The 17,677-nt window shown below is 40.6% G+C and overlaps 1 protein-coding gene and 1 long non-coding RNA gene across 3 annotated transcripts in view; one reads left to right on the top strand and one right to left on the bottom strand.

The window, feature by feature from the left end:
• Positions 1 to 17,677, top strand: part of LOC122875935 (whirlin-like) — a 137,340-nt gene that overhangs the window by 8,310 nt on the left and 111,353 nt on the right. The gene's annotated exons all lie outside the window — the stretch shown is intronic.
• LOC122875940 lies at positions 11,095 to 16,150 on the bottom strand. The gene is made up of 3 exons (XR_006377965.1): positions 13,531 to 16,150; positions 12,861 to 12,972; positions 11,095 to 12,508 (listed from the first exon to the last, which is right to left on the bottom strand). It is a non-coding gene; the product is annotated as an uncharacterized LOC122875940 (long non-coding RNA).

The following is a 17,677-nucleotide window of genomic DNA, read 5'->3' as shown; positions in this document are numbered from 1 at the left end:
TTCTAATTGCATCAGACAATGGACTTGTCTCCGTATTTGTCTTGACAATCACATCCTATTACAGAGACTGGAACATTTAATTGGCATTAAAGGAACTGCACTAAGCTGGTTTAAATCCAATCTATCAGATCACATGGATCTCAGTTTGTACATGTTAATAATGAATCCTCCATGCACGCCAAAGTTAGTCACAGAGTTCTGCAAGGGTCTGAGCTTGGACCAATTCTATTCACCTTATATATGCGTCCTTTAGGTAATATTATTAGGAAACACGCCATAAACGTTCATTGCTATGTGGATGATACCCAAGTATATCTATTGATCAAGCCAGATGAAACTAATCAGTTAGCTAAACTCCCAGCATGCCTTAAGGACATAAAAACCTGGATGCCTGCAACCTGAAATTTTCTGATTTTAAGCTCAGACAAAACTGAAGTTTGTGTACTTGGCCCCAAACACCTTCGAAACTCATTATCTAAAGATATAGTTACTCTAGATGGCATTGCCCTGGCCTCCTGCACCACCATAAGGAACCTCAGAGTTATCTTTTATCAGAATGTATCCTTTAAATCCCACATGAAACAAACTTCAAGGACTGCCTTCTTTCACCTATGTAACATTGCAAAAATCAGGCACTTCCTGTTTCAAAATTATGCTGAAAAACTAGTGCATGCATTTGTTACTTCTAGGCTGGACTGTTGTAATTCCTTATTATCAGGCTGCCCGAATAAGTCCCTTAAGACTCACCACTCTTGATCCAGAATGCGGTGGCAGTGTACTTACAAGAACTAGGAAAAGAGATAATATTTCTCCAATATTAGCTTCTCTGCACTGGCTCCCTGTAAAATCCTGAATAGAATTTAAAATCCTTTTCCTCACTTACAAAGCTCTTAATGGTCAGGCACCATCGTATCTTAAAGAGCTCATAGTACCTTATTACCCCACTAGAACACTGCACTGCCAGAATGCAGGGTTACTTGTGGTTCTCCAAAAGTAGAATGGGAGCCAGAGACTTCAGCTATCAAGCTCCTGTCCTGTGGAGTCAGGTCCCAGTTTGGGTTCGGGAGGTAGACATTTAAGAGTAGGCTAAAGACTTTCCTCTTTGATAAAGCTTATAGTTAGGGCTGGCTCAGGTGAGTCCTGAACCACCCCTTAGTTATGCTGCTCTAGGGCTAGACTGCAGAGAGACATCCCATGATGCCTCGCTCTCCTCTTTCCTCCTCTCCTTTTCCATCTGTATGCATTCTTATCCCATTAATGCATGTTACTAACTCAACATCTTCTCTCTCCCATAGTTTTGTGCTTTCTCATCTCTCTCCTCTCTCCTTCTGTCACTTTCAGCAGATATTTCTGTCTGGTGCTGTCTAGATCTATGATTGCGGGCCTCCTACTGCCCTCATGTTCCTGCTCGACAACCTCTACAACAATTATTATTATTAGTCTCATTATTATTTTCATTATTATTCCTATCATTATTATTATTTTATTAACAATAAATTATTTCCACTACCATTACATTATTATTATTTAAAAATTATATATGGAATTTGCAGTGTGCTACTGTATGCTCTCTTTCCTCCTGCTCTCTCTCCCTTTTTCTCTCTCAACCCAACCGGTAGCGGCAGATGGTTGCCCACCCTGAGTCTGGTTTTGCTCAAGGTTTCTGCCTCTTAAAAGGAAGTTTTTCCTTGCCACTGTCGTCAAGTGCTTGCTCTTGTTGGGAATTGTTGGGTCTCTGTAAATAATATTATACAGAGTAGGGTCTAGACCTGCTCTATAGGAAAAGTGCAATGAGATAACTTTAACTGTTATGAATTGGCGCTATATAAATAAATTGAAGTTAATTGAATGTCATTACTGGTCAGATTAGATGTGTCTGATTTTCCATTGCTGAGTTAGCCTGAGTCTTATTTCATCCATTATTTTCCTGCAACTGGACATTAGCCAGAAGTAGGCTTGGTACTGCTATAGCCTTAGGTCCACGCTGGGTTAGCTGAGCCCGTAGCCTGGCTCTCTTTCCGCACCTTCTGGGGTGATCGTATAGCTTGCAGTGACATTTGGTCCGGCTGGACTGGCTGGGTGGTCAGAAGATCTAAGATGCAATGATTGGCTCAAGGTCTGCTGCACTTAATCCTATCCTTGGTTTTTTGTATTTCGGCTTCCATAGATAATACGTGCTTCAGTAATAAAGTTGAAATTATATATAATAAATATATAAATTATAAAAAATATGTAAAAAATAACAAATTAAAACAAAAATGAAGTGAAGCTCGAAGGAGATACTGGCCACCACATCTGCACCTGATTTTACATTTGATTCAATAAATACATTCAATAAAACCATCTTTCTTCTTCTCTGTTGACAAATGAAGACAATATTGCCCAGCTTTGTTGCAACCAAAATAATCTGTTTACTGGTTATCCATAATTGTAATTCCTCTGGGACAGTGTGCTGTTTCATTATTGGACATGATTAATATTCAGAGACATGTGAACGCAGCTAATATTTCAAGCTCCTGCTAAGGTCAGAGTCTCCACAAATGCTTGAGAACTTGATGGCATTATACCTCTTCCGCTTAAATCATCAGTACAAAAGATGAACAACTACATTGGAAAAAATCTGGTTCTCTGATAAAAAGTCAAAGGACATTAGACAAGTTATCTACGGCTCCCAATGTACATTTCAGGCAAGATTCACGTGTGCCACTAACAGCAGGAGTAAGCTAAGATGACAGTGTTGAGAAAACTGACAACACAATTTGCAGCTTAAATAAATATAGTTTTAAATTTGGGGTAAATTTTGGATGAATTCAGCGATTATGACGCAGTGTTTTGTTCAAGATTTCAATGAAGAAGCATTTTGAATTTGCTACCACTCTGATTTGCACCTTTGACTGGCTTCTTCTCCATGTCACTGGTGGCTGAGGCTGATGGGTATTGTAGCATTTAGAGCCATGCCAAAATGACGAAGTTGAAATAATTAAAACTGATGGTCATAACATAAACCTGTACAGGCCACCGTCCAGGGACTACAGATGAAAATTTGCTTTTAGCTATATCTGGTACAATACATGTATTGTGCATTGTCCCTGTTAAATAATCAATAAACAAACAAACCTGTAGAGTACTGTGGGTAAAAATAAAATCAAAATATTAAATGGGAATACAGAAAACACTTCTGGAACCAGTGGCCCCTCCCACTTCACAACTCTACAGCTTTTAAACAAATCAAATTAAATTTAAACCTAGCTATCTAAATCACTCATTTAATCATCATCAAAAGTGAAGGTTAACGCCACTGAAAATGTTACAATTGTATGTTGCATTGTACCACAACAATGAGGTCAATGTTTAAACACAAAGAAGTAACACTTTGCAAAATTTGCCAGTTTGAGTAATACTGAAGGCCCAGTCCTTCATTTTTCGGACCAGATAAATTTGAGATGAATTAACATACCCAACCTAAGAGTTGAACCTCTAGTGGTAGTTCGACCCACTGCTCCAAACCAGGGAAACAATACATCAACTGCACACATTTTCACTGGGATTCTCTCAACATTTCAACCATGACAATTCGACTGGACTGAGGGAGGGAATCAAACCAACTCTCTGATTAGAAGACAAGCCACTCTACCACCTGAGCCACAGTCGTTGGAACAGAAATTCATGTCCACCGGACAGGATACACTGAAATAACTTTGGGGATTCCTTAACTTTTCTAGTGCCATCATCAGGGCAACATTTAAGATTGTCCAATACTTTGGTTCATGACCAAATACTTGCAAATCTAATGTCATTCCCATCAGTCTCAACTGTACTTTGTGTTTAGTGCTAATTAGCAAATGTTAATTAGTATGCTAACACGCCAATCTAAGATGGTGAACATGGTAACCATTAAGCCTGCTAAACATCAGCGTGTTGGCATTGTCATTGAGAAAATGTTAGCAGGAGGTCAATATATTCATTATATCTATATATATAGAGAGGTGACTGACTCAGTCTTGGTGTTGGAGAGGCTATGTACTGGCAGGGGGAGTCTTACGCACTTGGCTTAGTTGAAGAGCTAGCCAGTGGCAGGTACACAAAGCAGGTTGCTGAAAGCAGAAGTGCGGCTACTGCAAAGCAGAAGTGCAGGCTACTGCAAAGCTACTGTTCTAGGCAACTGCACTCTTTGCATCACACATGCTCTGTGTTTTTCAACACCAACACACTAAAACTCCTCTTTACAAACCAACGAGAAATTAAGCTGTTCTTGTGCTTTCTCCTAATACCAAATACTATGCACATGCACATATGTAAAACTCACTGTTGTGCAAGTTAGTGTTTATTTGTGGGTGTGCACACACAAACACACGCACACACAGAAAGTATTTTACTGTAGGTAAAATAGACCTGGTCTGGTGAAAAACAAATTCTTTCTCCTCCTCCTCCTCCTCTTCCTCCTCCTCCATCATCCATTCAGGAAAATGCACAGCAGCCAGGAGTTCGCTCACAACTCAGGAGCAAACAGACCTCCAAACTTGATGCCATTTATATACCAGCAGGCACGAGGGCAAAGACCTTTATCTAGAACCCTCGCAAAGAGCCAGAGTTAATATAAATTCCTGAAAGAAAACAGAGTAGCAAAGTGACATAAGAGGGATAATAGCAAAATTCATGAAAGTGAAAGTACTTTTATCTTAGTAGTGTTTTAGGCGCTGATTGATCAGATGCTTAAAACAAAATTCAAGCCAGCAACACAGAGCTAAAGAGGAAAGCAACATTGACCTGCTTGTATTAACAGAGGCATTACTGTAATGCGTTCCGACATGAGAACCATTTCTGTTGTGACTGCAGGGCTACACTCACAGATTGAACAAAGGGATGGAATATGTCATTGTCCATTTCCATATTTGCCACCTGCACTTACCCATCAGGACGATGATCTATATAACATACAATTTTGCTCTTGCAGCATTTTGTTGACATAAATATCAATCCCATCTCCAATGAATTATATTCCTGTGCAACTATGCAGCATCAGAGGGGTTATCATGGTATTTTGGGGAATTATAGCCCTTTAAATGGTCAGTTCTCCCAAAACACAAAACATAATTTTATTTCTACTGGTATCTAGCCATGTAGACTGAGTTAATTCTGTACCAATTTCTTATAAGGCAACCTTCATAAACGGTTTGTAAGTTGTAACAAATAAATAGCCTATATGTGATTTACTATTGCTTTATAGATCTGTTAATTTTTTTTGTTTTTTAAGGACCCTAATGGTGTCTAGTTAAGAATTGTCCATATTGCCAAGGTCAACTAATGGCCCATGGGGTTCATTTGGCAGCCATCTTGAACTCCCGCGACTAGACAACATAAAAAGATAAATTAACCCACTTAAAATTTGGACACCAGGAATCAAGTGGAAAGGTCATCAACATGATACAACCACTCTTTACTGGTGAAAAATAGGCAAATAACAAATTTTAGGCTCATAACAATATACATTTTGCTATTTTGTTTTGCAATAGTTTCCTGCAATAGCCAAATGAAAGTTTATTGTCTTATATCAGTTGCAAGGTTATTAACTGGATGGAAATCACTCTAACTGACCGAGATGGCAATCTGATAATGCTAGCTAATTGAAAGCAAAACTCATAAAAACTCTTTCACTGATCATCATCGTTGTCCATCTCATCATCTATCTCCACCTCATCCTCTTCTCCCTTATCATCCTCACTGACGACACCGGGAGCCAACAGGTCAATGAGAGATGGGGGCAGAATTGGTCAACAAGACCAGACAGTCTCCAAAATCCCTCCCTCTTTCTTCTCCAACCCTGACCCTCATCATATGGTTTAGGCCTCCAGAAGAGGCCAACTCAGCCGCCTGAAACAGGCCACTCTATAGTTCACCCGCTGGATGTGGGGGATGAGTGAGTCTTGGCAGGGAGGCAGGTGAGCAAAATTGACTCTCGACTTGCTGCTGGTTTAACTAACTAGTTAAATAGCCATTTCATACCTCTGATTTATTCTTATTCTCTAATCTGTCATCACAGCCAGCATCAGCGACAACAGGGAGTGACAGAAGCCCCCTTCATGATGCATAAAGAGAACTGGATACAGCATTGGAGGCGGGGCTCTGTTCATTCCTATGAAAGCTGCTTAGTGGCGCATGAAGCCAAAAAAGTTCGACTTTCCTGTATAAAATTACCCAGATCTTCCGTGCGGCCCCACAGGAGCAAGCACACCAGCGTTTTCTTTAAACCTGCCTCCCCCTGGTGAGCTCAGGGATGCGCAAGCCAGCTAACTTCTGGTTTAGACATCCATTAACTTGAATGGGAATAAAATGATTTAATCGTGCAGCTCTTCTAGACTTTCCAAATGTTATTGGACCGAATGGATCAAATTCTGATATTAAATACCCGTAACACCCGTAACACCCGTGGGTGCAACACGCATGGCCACCTGACAAGCTGAGTCATGGAAATGCCATCAGTCGGCTTGATTACAGTTGAGATGAGACAACTTTTCTCTGCAACATTATAAAATGGTTTTGTCTAGTCGTGAACTTTAAAGTCTTCATTAAACAACTTTAATAGTCTATGAATAAAAGTAAATGTGAAATCCCTAAACATGGGACATTTATCAGGTTTAATTTGCACAAAACAATGTCAGACCAAACTCCATTCAAAAATCTGCTAAATTAATTCTTCCCTATTTAATGCCCAAAGCTAGGCTATATTGTCTTGTCTGAAAATATAAGCCTATACATGCGTTATAAATATAAAGAAGCATTTATTAGTATAATAATTAGCAATAAAATAAAAAGTTCAAAATTGGATCATCTAAAAATCTACACCAAGAACAATTTACTCGTTATAGGCTACTCGTTGCAGGTGCATCCTCATTGCGCCTGAGGATGGTCATGGCCGATATACAGATCCACGTCAGGGACCTCCTGAATCTCAATGTTCATGTCTGGGTGGTGCAACCCTTTCAGGCGGACATGACTGAATGTGAGCCTGCCATCCAGGAGCATCTTGTTGACATCCAGTGCGATGACAAGGCCCAGGCTATTTTACGCACCTCTGGCTGTGGCAGCATGTGGGTCAAATATGCCTAGCATTACCCGGGTCTCTGGGAGAAGACCAGGCTTTTTCTTCATGCTTTCCTCGTTGAGCAGGGATTCAGCCTGGTCCTCCACATGCAGTCCAAGTATCGCAATAGCTTGGATAGATGGCCTCAGGCGCACTACGGGCTGAACCTAGCTTCTCTGCAACTTGCAGTGAAGACTCCCACCATATCTAATCATAATTCTTTCTGATGGAGTAATAAAGTTTTAAGTTGAATTCTTCCATGTTAAATCTTATCTTGTCTTATCAGTTGTTAGAAGGCACCACACACTTTTATGAATAACGGAATATTGTCCATGATGACTTATCACTAAGGAATGAACAGACAGTGTTAATTAAATGTCATACATGGTAGGCCTAATATATGTTACGATATCTGCTATTATGACGACACACCGTGTTTAGGAGGGGGGTCAGGAGACACACACGTGTGCTCTGAGGGCTGCGGAATTCAGCATTTCACTTCTCTTATTACCAGCCATGATAAATTATTTATTGTGTACATACATATTCACATTTCCTGTTACATTAGCTATTTAGCACATCATAACAGGCAAATATGTACCATTCAGTAACCTTAGGCATGTTCAGTTAACATTAAGGTTAAGACAACAAGAGATCAGTAGAAAATATTCTTGGCAATATGTCATCAGTGGCAAGCAAGGACTTACACTACTGAAACTATATCCCAAATTATCACACATGATGTTCCAAATTACTATGGAAGTCCTGAAAAAATAGTTTTGTTAATACGGAAAATGGTGATCCATACTTTGTATGACATCATATTAATTTCTTTACATAAAAAACAGTTATTGTTGACAGAGTCTATTTCTCTTTGTGGCATCGGCATAACAACATCAAGTTCCACACTCTTCTTATATTGTTACTTAATGTAACACATTGATTAATACATTTGATTCTGCATGGCAAAGTCGTTTTCTTTATTCCTTTAGTCTTAATGTTTCACAAGTCCGGGTTTCACTTGATGAAGACCACACTGTAAATTTGAAATTGCAAATTTTACACCCTCCGAGTTGAAACGAACACTCACCCAGAGTTTATATGGGACAATTAACACTTTTGAATGAGTTAACGTTATAAACACTATGACTTAACAAACACTTATAGTGTAGATTAACACCATGACAATAACACTAAGTCGGTGTTCAAAGTTCACTCATTAGAGACACTCACAGAGTAACTGGTAACACTGTTCCAGTGATCAGTTAACACTTGGTGGTGTAAAATTGACACTTAACTAGTGTTGCGTATGCTACTGATACAGGGTACATGGTCCACAGTGATTAACACTATTAGAGTTAAAATGTACAATGTTAGTGTAACCATCCCACCACCCATGTCCAATAATCACTCGAAAAAGTACTGCTATTAAAAAAAATTAAAAAATATATTATTTTAACAAGGGCTTCACATTAAATTTGACAAGGAATAGGGCACTCAAAAAACCCTGCACAATGACCTTATACAATACTACCCAAAACATGAAGTAGCTCATAACTGTTGCTTACCCTATACAATGCAGCTGTCTGGCACAAAAAAGAAAAATGAGTCTGCACCATAAGACATTTGGACATCAAAGGGCTTAAATTATCTCAAGTCATGAGGTGTAACAACTGAAACATTGTGCATGTTGTCAACAACATGAAAAGCATGAAAATGCTCTACAAATGTAGTCTCCATTTCTGATACCAAAAAATACACATTTCTCAGAAATATGCAAACAATCTTATTGAATACTGGCATCTCATGAACAAAATCCGTGCAAACAAGATCCATGTTATATTCAATACCTTTATGTTTAATGCTCTGAAATCAAATCACTATTTTCAACACCAGTAAGTATTTTCAATTTGACTCAATACCTTGGTAGACAATGATTCCCAATAATAGGCAACAGCTATTTGTTGATTCTTCGCAAGGGACTTAGTTATGTTCTTGAAGTTTTTTATGCTGGACTTTGTGTTTGGCTTCATATCTCTTACTCCAAACATGTAATAAAGGACCAATTTGGCGTATACACTCAGGATAATGGATCATGAAGGGATGTTTTGGGATCAAATTATTTTGAGGATACAAATCTGTAAATAACCTGTCATACTCTTCAATAAGATGTTTTAAAAATACAGTCATTCCCTCTGTAATACATGGTGAAAATATAATGTTAAAGATATGCAACAAAAGTAACAACAAATGCCAGTGATTGTCACCTTCTGGGACTATATCACAGAAGATTAGTGGGAGTTTCCAAATAAAGCATAATATTAAGCCCAATACTACTGCCAGTACAAAACATGCGAGTTGGACGATTCTTTTTATCCATGAAGCCATAGTTGAATGCATATACATGTTGTATGTTTTCATTAGAAATAAAGTTCTGATTCAAGTATTCACACAACAACTTCATTTCATACTGTGCTACGCCTTCTAAGATATCATGCATGATGTCGAACACAAAGTAATCTGATACATTGAAGTATGACAAGGAATTGAGTATACTATTGCATTTGATCCCAAAACAAGAATTTTCCCTCGGATTCTTGACAAGATAACTGTAATGCTCCTCGTTGGTGCGTGACGTCACACGTCATCATTTTCGCTAAACACTGTTTGAGCGGATACTTTGTCAATAAAACACTTTCTGCAGTAGTAATTTGCAGTGAAAGATTCTACATAACCAAGAATTTAATTCAGACCTAAATTGTCACCTGTTACTTGTGCAATGGTGCCATAGAGAGGTTGTTCAGCAAATGATACCTTCATTCCATTTTGCTCTAGTACCTTTATGTCTTCTACAAATGGAATAAATATTTTGTCAATGCCATGTTTATTCGCATCTTTGGAATGTAACAAAGAAATGAGATGGATATTCATCAGGGATACATTTAGACATGGTGGTAAATTGCAAAGTGTAAAATATAAACATCCAAGCTTAGGAATGCCTTGTTTTGACCCTAATGGATTTGATGTTTCAAAGTCATTATAATAAACTTGAATTTGTGACACTGGTATAAGTTACCAAGAGCAGCAGATTTATTAATTTGACGACAGACTTTCTTGAAAATGAACTCATGGGTGATTGCTGAATATTGGGGAACTGTGTGACGTGCATGCGTCGATGTTGTGTGTGGCTGCCAGAGGCTTCGTCTTAAACCACCATAAACTGACATTTTATCTAGTTTTTAAGCCACGTTTCTATGCTACACTTTTTTCCTGGCAATTGTTATACCATGTTATTTTAACATGGTAAAACGTGGTTTACCAGACTGCCTCCATTGCTGCTAGCCCAGCTATGTTTGTTGTTAGCCCGGTGGCTAGGCTAGACGTTCGCTTTTTTAATGATTTTAAGCTTTCAGCACTTTTATGGACTAACTGCAAGTGTGATGGCTGAGTGTGGATCTTGCCACCTGGCCGTCTCAAAGCTGAAGAAAAGTATTGCTTGTCGGCAACCGAAATGCAACCATTCCATCTCACGCCCCTGACTTCTCCACTCCAGTACTGGACAATGATCCCACTCTTCCATGGCTCGGCTCCATCATCACTGGCGCCCAGGAGCATGAAGCCATTTCAGCTACAGTGGTATGCAAAAGTGTTTGCCCCCTTCCTGATTTCTTATTTTTTTGCATGTTTGTCCCACTTAAATGTTTCAGATCATCAAACTAATTTAAATATTAGTCAAACATAACACAAGATGCAGTTTTTAAATGAAGGATGTTATTATTAAGGGAAAACAAAATCCATGTGAAAAAGTGATTGCCCCCTAAACCTAATAACTGGTTGGGCCACCATTAGCAGCAACAACTGCAATCAAGTGTTTGCGATAACTTGCAATGTGTCTTTTACAGCGCTGTGGAGGAATTTTGGCCCACTCATCTTTGCAGAATTGTTGTAATTCAGCCACATTGGAGGGTTTTCGAGCATGCACTGCCTTTTTAAGGTCATGCCACAGCATCTCAATCAGCAACGATTTGGTTGATTCTTTTAACTACCTGTGTCCCTGCTGATTGTGATGCTGATTATGAAAAGTTTCTTTTGCACTTTGCTGGAAAGGTGGAGTTATTAAGATCCGGTACCCCCAGTCCTGCCTTTTTAGATGTGGATCACCCGCTCAGGGATTCTTTGAGCAATTTTTCGGCTGTTACTCTGCCTCCTTGACTAACCAGCATCAAGTCCAAAGACATCCTGTTCTACAGGGCCATGTTTTTGATCCCCTGCATGGTAGGAGTGAGAGTGGAAAACCCTACCTACAGTATACCAGGGCCATCAAGTTCTCAAGATCTATGGCCTAAGGCCTTAGATCTAAGATCTAAGGTGATCTATCTTGTGTGCAGTATTCACAGTCCCCCACCAGGGGAGGATGCCACTGATTCCTTTCTCCCCTGGTGACACTCTCGTAATGGATCGCCGTGCTCCACATGTGCTCTGTTAGGGATCCAAATCCATCCTCTGTAGGCATCAGTACGATGGGACTGTCACTTCCTCTGTGGTGTAAGCTTGTGGTGTCAGTCAGATTCAGCTGAGTGATGTATGGCTGAGGTCTCCAGGAAGTGGTCTCTAGATGTATAGCACCGTCTAGTGAACCCATCAATGCTGGTCTGGGATACTGGATTGGTAGTCATGATGGGCTGGTGAATCCCTGGCTGGGTTATTTGGCTCATGTTCCAAAACCTTGCTGTGGTGCCGTCGTAGTCAGTGATGCCGATGTTACATAGCTCTGGTTATTCACTTTTCTGGCAGTAGTCAGTATAGTTGCATACCATGCGCTGTCTTCCAGCTGAGCTGGGATGTTGGGGAAAATCGATGCCACCTCCCTTTTGACCCCTCCTTCTTCTAGGGTTAATTGTGATTCGAATGTTTCCATTAGTGAGACTGATGACAAGACGATGATGACAGCAAGCAGCAGTTGTCATTTTACTGGCCCAATACCAGTGTTTAACGGTCTGCCAAATAGGATTTTAAAAGGGTCTCTCAGGAGGCACATGGGCCACTTGTGGGATTTGAATACTTCTCCCCACATTATTGGTTGCACAGACAATGCATTTTTGACAAATTTTTTGAGAGAAGTTTTAAATCCCTTTGCGAACCAGCATCTGTTCAGCTCCAGCACCATGGTCCCGCCCATGGGTCAACACAGCATAATAATGGAACAGATACTTCAGTAAGCATGGTTTGCCATTTGGTCCATACCACACTGTCTGTGATAGTGCAGCCTGCCTTTTGCCACACTGCTTTTTCCTCTGCCGTTGCTCTTGTTTGCAGTTCCTGCAAATCAGTTGTAGGTGTCAGAGGTTCATTAGTTAATGGAACCGATTGAGTGGTCGATGTTTGTTTGGCAGCAGATTTTGCTGCCTTATCCGCTCTGACATTCCCCTGTGAGATAGGATCAAGGTTGTTAGTGTGTGCTTCACATTTACAAATGGCAATCTGTTTAGGCAACAGCACAGCATCCAAGAGTTCAGCAACCAGTGTGTGTTGTGTAATGGGTTTGCCTGTAGATGTAAGGAAGTTTCTGTTTGCCCAGAGTTTTCCAAAGTCATGCGCCACCCCCCATACATACAGTATCTGCTATCTGTGAAAATGTTCACAGTTTGGTCATTAGCACATTTACATGCTTCTGTCAACACAACTAACTCTGCTGCCTGTGCTGAGTAGTTTGATGGGCGTGGTTTAGCCAAAATTGTTTCATGCAATGTTGTTACTGCAAACCTTGCAAGATTTTTACCAGTTGCTGGATCTCGTGATGCTGAACCGTCAACAAACAGCTGTTTCCTGCAGATCTGGTATAGGGGAGCAAGCCTCTGTTATCACACAATTGTGAGGTTCACTGTCTGCCACTGTAGGGAGGAGAGTTGCTGGGTTAAGCACTGTACATCTCTTAACAGTGATATTAGGCATTTCAAGCAAAATGGTGTTGTATCTTAACCACCTGGCTGTTGAGAGATGTGATGTTTTCTGTTCAAGCAATATTATTGAGACCACATGTGCAACCAACAGTGTTAGATCAACATAACCCACAATGTCACGTGAGGCTATAACAGCTTTCTCTGCAGCAGCCACAGCCCTTAGACAATTTGGCAGCCCAGCTACTACAGAGTCAAGTTTGCTGGAAAAATAGCCCACTGGTCTCAGCCTCCCCCCATGTTCTTGTAGTAGTACAAAAGTCATGAACCCACCCCTCTCGTCAACAGTCTGTGTGAAAGGTCTGTTACTGTCAGGGAGACCAAGAGTTAGGGGTGCTTTAAGTCCACAAAAGCCTTCCCTGCTTCTGGTGTCCAGTGGACTTTCGCTGCAAGACCTTTCCCATGTGCAATATCTGCAAGGAGGCCTTCAATCTGTGCATAATTTGCAACCCATTATCTACAGTATGACATCGTTCCTAGGAGGGCCATTACCTGTTTCTTTGTCTCTGGCTTTGGGATAAGCTGAATTGCCTGGGAAAATAGGTGTCCGGACTGGAGATTTTGCACATGGAATTATCACTCCTGCTTTCAAAACAGAACCAAACACTGGTTTTAATACATAAAGGATAAAGGATATTGGTTCTGACATGGCCTGTATGAAGATTTTGGTGTGATTACTACAGGCTCAGCATCTTTGATTAATCCTACATCATACTTGTGTTGTGCCCACAGGCAGGATGGTACCTGATTTAACTCATTTTCTGTGAGAATTTCTGAGACGTCTTTCACATAAATGTTTTTGTCATGACTTATTCCATCATCTGATGTTACCAAACTGGCCATTAAAAACTCTGAATCTGGAATGAGCTCAATGCTTCTTACCCCGGTTGCTATAGCTGAAAATCTTTTCCGGAATACCTGAAGTTGGTTGTGAAAATCCACATCTGAGTCTGATGTCTTTACCCAACCAGCAGCTTCCTCACAACGTCTGGTCCAAGTGCCCAAGCATTCCCATGTATCCTGCTTTGCTTTGACCAGGGGGACATGAGGATATGTGTTAGCGACTTGAAACATAGCTTTACATGGATCATTGAAAGCTACTGAGAAAGTGCGTCTTTTATCATTCCAGTACAACCAGGTCAGCTTTAATGTGTTTCTCTCTTTGTCTTGCCTGAACCATGTGTCCTGTGTCCCCACGTTTATCAAACCCAAGATGTACATGTGATGTGCAGTGTAACTCTTGTGGTTCCTTGATGTCTATTCGTGTATAGTTGTCTGGAAAGAGAGCTTTGACCTTGGTGATCAGAGTGTTATTTACAGAGCCAGGAGCTGTGTGAGGCAGCTTCCATTGATAAGCGTACATTAGCTCCCTGCTACTGTGTTTCACACACTGTGATGCAGTGTCAGAAATTCTGGCTACAACGATGCCTTCGGGAGCGGAAATCAGGATAATTCCTAATCTTATCATCCTTATCTTTTCCGATAATGTTGATCGGGCATCGTTTAGATATAAAAGATGAATGTTAAAAGTGTTTCTCAATTTCTTCACTGCATGACAATGGTGTGGTGTACCTTTCCACCAGGGGTGTTCCTGAAACCCTTACAGTCCTCACAAATCTGCCACTCATTTTTAGAAGGATTGCAAACTCTGACTCTCTGATGACAGAATCATTAGCACCAGAATCCACAAAAATAAACAATGTCTTTTCTAGCAACATTGATTGTGTGTTCAGGCATGCGTTTGTATGCATCATGTGTATATTCGATGTATATCTCTGCTGGGGCTTTGTCATCAGTGGCTTGTGTGTGCTCAAGGTAAGAGATAGCCTCACTTATCAATGTCTGTGTGTGTGGCTGTGTCACATGCTTGTGAGGCACAGGAGTGTGTATATCCGTGTGTGTCCCATGCAAGCATTTGTCTGTGTGTCGTGTGTTCACATGCTCTGTTGTGTCAGTGTGGGTGCTCTTACTTAACTGATGTGAAGAATGCTCTGTCGGCTCTAGTTCAGTGTTCAAGCCAGCCCCTTCCCGACCTGGCGTCGACACTCTGTCTAGTCAGTCAGCCTGACCGTGATTCTCGGGGCAATCCTTTGCCCAATGTCCCATTTTGCCACATTTGAAACAAGTGCGAGAGAAGCTGCCAGTTGGAAACCCAAATTCTTTTACCCAGATGTCCAGCTGGTCAATGCTGTGCTTACCATAATTGGTAATCATGTAGTTTAAATTAGGGGATTTCAACGTGGGAGATAGCAGATTTGATTTTTCATTCTCAGAAGTTTTGCTATTGTTAGAACCCATATTTATTCTTTAACCCCGATTCCCCAACTACAATAACTTTGTTTGATGTTTTAAATAGTCTCGTTGTGCTCTTTAATATTTTGGCTGTATTCTTAGGAGCGCTTCTGCCACTCTTAAGAGGAGAAAAAAGGACTTTGAAGCTGGCTGCTAGTGGACAGCTAGATAGTTTACAGACTCACTTAAGAGAGGAAAAAAAATAAAATTAACCCTTCAATGTCTCTAAGAGCGGGCTGTTTTATTGCCTTCTCAGATTATCTGTTTGGCATTCCCAGCTTTTACTTACTCAGTTTTTATTTATTTATTTTATTTTATGTTTTTCCTTCACACATTCACTCTTTCATGCATCCGTTAATACACTCACACACATCAATATTTTCACCAGTATCACTGTTTAAACACTTTGTACTCACACACTCCCCCCCCTTGCTGACACATCTGTCACACACACCCCTCACGATAGCGAGAATCGGTATACCCCTGGCCCCCGTTGAATAAACTCACCAGAAGGAGAGTGCTGCCACAGCCACTAGGTTTACTGGATCACAGCGGTGAGCGAGCCTCGGACACTCAGGGCAGCACGCCCCCACATCTCCACCTTCCTTGCCAGGGAGGATGAGGTACAGAGTCCCAGACTCTAGCCGTGCACGGTCTTAACCTGCAGCTCCAAGCGCCCAAGTCCTCTCACACGAGTGAAAACGCTGACAATGCCAAATTGTAGTGGCAATTCTGCAGAATAAAGAAACACTCAAGACAACCACTTGTCTTTATGTAGGTATTCTGTAGATATAATCTGCTCTGAATGAGTACAGAGGGAAAGGAGCATCAGTTATTTATCCAGTCTTCAGGGTCAGGCTCCTCAGCCTGGGGAGAAGAGTGTCCCTGAAGTCTGGACATAACAGTCAATAGCATGTTTCATAGTTCCATATCATCATTATCAATGAACTGTTCTCATCACGCAGTCCAAACAATCATATACAGATTGTCGCCAAACAGTTATGTGCCTGGTACACAAAAGAGTCATATGTTATATCAGAGAGTCCTGTGTATGTTATACAATCATGCAGTCCGTTTGTTCTTGCCATTATAACTCGCAGACATCATGTCTCTTATGAAATTATCCTTCAGCCCTCTGGACAAAATCCCAACTAGGTTCTTATTATAAGTTATGGATTGTATTACGCCCCATTTGCTAACTATTTTGAACAGCTCGCTGTCTACTGGCTGTGTACCAGATTACTTTAAAACTGCTTGTGTCCAACCAGTCCTAAAAAAAACCTGGGCTTGATCCTACCCCCCTGGATAACTATTGTCCAATCTCCAAACTGCCCTTTATTTCCAAGGTTTTCAAAAAAAATATTTCTAAGCAGCTTCTTGATGCTGTGGAAAACAATAGTACCTTTGAAAAGTTCCAGTCTGGCTTTCGTCAACACCACAGCACTGAGACAGCCCTTCTCAAAGTCACTAATGACCTTTTAATGAATGCAGACACAGGCATGTGTTCAGTTCTTGTGCTGCTGGACTTAAGCGTTGCTTTTGACTCTATTGATCATGGCATTCTTCTAGATAGACTGAGGTACTGGGTGGGCATATCTGGCACTGCACTACACTGGTTCTCATCTTATTTCTCCAATAGGAAATTCTGTCGCCATTAATAACTTCATGTGATCCTTTTCCCGTATCAACTAAGGTTCAATTCTGGGTCCAATACTGTTCTCCTTATATATGTTCCCCTTGGGTGATGTCATCCGCAGACATGGGATTTCTTTTCATTGTTATGCGGATGACACACAGTTGTACCTCCCTGTCGAGCCCAATGACCTTAGTATGCTGAGTTCTCTGCAGGACTGCCTGTCTGACATAACAAACTGGATGTCAATAAATTTTCTTCAGCTCAACTCAAATAAAACAAGGAAATCCAATAACAAGGAAATTCTTGTCCAGCATATAACTAAACAAATACTGCCATCTACTGGTTACCTGTCACAACATATCAAGCCTGTTGCAAGAAATCTCGGTGTCCTGTTTGATAGCAATTTATGTTTTGAGCAACATATCACTAAGCTTGTACAATCATGTTTTTATCACCTCAGAAATATTGCAAAAATCCAAACTATTTTAAATTTTATTGATGCAGAAACTGTTGTACATGCTTTTATCTCCTCACGCCTTGATTATTGTAACAGCCTGTTCACTTGTCTTAATCAAAAAACAAGAAACAACTGCAGACTGTACAGAACTCAGCTGCTAGGCTTTTAACCAGGTCCAAGAGGTATGATCACATCACACATGCTTTAGCCTATTTACATTGGCTCCCTGTTTGGTTTAGGATTGATTTCAAGAT

Source organism: Siniperca chuatsi, linkage group LG5 (assembly GCF_020085105.1).
Source record: "Siniperca chuatsi isolate FFG_IHB_CAS linkage group LG5, ASM2008510v1, whole genome shotgun sequence".
NCBI classification, from domain to species: Eukaryota; Metazoa; Chordata; class Actinopteri; order Centrarchiformes; family Sinipercidae; genus Siniperca; species Siniperca chuatsi.
The sequence above is the reverse complement of the archived record's forward strand: the minus strand, read 5'-3'. Positions and strand labels throughout refer to the sequence as shown.